The sequence below is a fragment of the Penaeus monodon genome, chromosome 33 (assembly GCF_015228065.2).
Source record: "Penaeus monodon isolate SGIC_2016 chromosome 33, NSTDA_Pmon_1, whole genome shotgun sequence".
Taxonomy (NCBI): Eukaryota; Metazoa; Arthropoda; class Malacostraca; order Decapoda; family Penaeidae; genus Penaeus; species Penaeus monodon.
Window position 1 is genome coordinate 14,834,660 of NC_051418.1, and position 731 is coordinate 14,835,390.

At 30.9% G+C, this 731-nt stretch overlaps 1 protein-coding gene across 1 annotated transcript in view; it reads left to right on the top strand.

Moving 5' to 3' along the window:
- The first annotated feature begins 453 nt into the window (after nt 1–453).
- Nucleotides 454–731, top strand: part of LOC119594062 (zinc finger matrin-type protein 5-like) — a 20,113-nt gene continuing 19,835 nt past the window's right edge. Inside the window, exon 1 of the mRNA XM_037943103.1 lies at nt 454–598. The gene's annotated coding sequence lies outside the window, so the exon portion shown is untranslated. The remainder of the gene's footprint in view (nt 599–731) is intronic.

Sequence of the window (731 nt, forward strand, 5' to 3'; positions counted from 1 at the left end):
ATCCACACAGTAAAGAATTACCTCATTATACAAGTACAACTAAAATCTTGAATATTTATTATAACTCGTACAATTATTACATTGTGATGTACTTTCCCCATATTATGGGCAAGAGGGTGCTGCATATACGTGGGGGAATTAAAAAAAACTGTGTTACTGGATGAATTGAGCACAAAATATTTTGATAAAAAAGTATTGTACAGCAAGTGTAATACCTCTTTAGCTAAATGTATACAAGGTGCACCTTGTTTTATTGCTATTATCAAGTTTCTTAAATTTTTCTGTCTTGACTGCTTATCAATAACAATACTAGCAACAGAAAAAAAAATTACTCTCCTCTTATTTAATGCAGTAACTATTGAAATTGTTCTATTAATGTGGAATGGAGAACATTGTCCTACCATTTCATTAAGGTTCAATTCATTTTTTAAATAAATTATATCTACCTTTCAGAATGATTTCTGACGTTCAACTTGCTGTGTTTGTCAACATTCTAGGAGTGTCCCTCTTCTTGATGGTGGTTCTTTATCATTATATTGCTGCAAATAATCCAAAGACCCACTAATAGCACTCTTGAGTGTTATTTTGCAGTATGAAAGTAAGTAATTTATTTAATTTATATAGGATTCCGAAAGGTTTTCAGTTAAATAATTCTTGCATTCATTTTTAGGTTGTCCCAACTTGTTAATAACCCATTAGGTCTGGGTCACATTAGGTCACATCATGAAAAA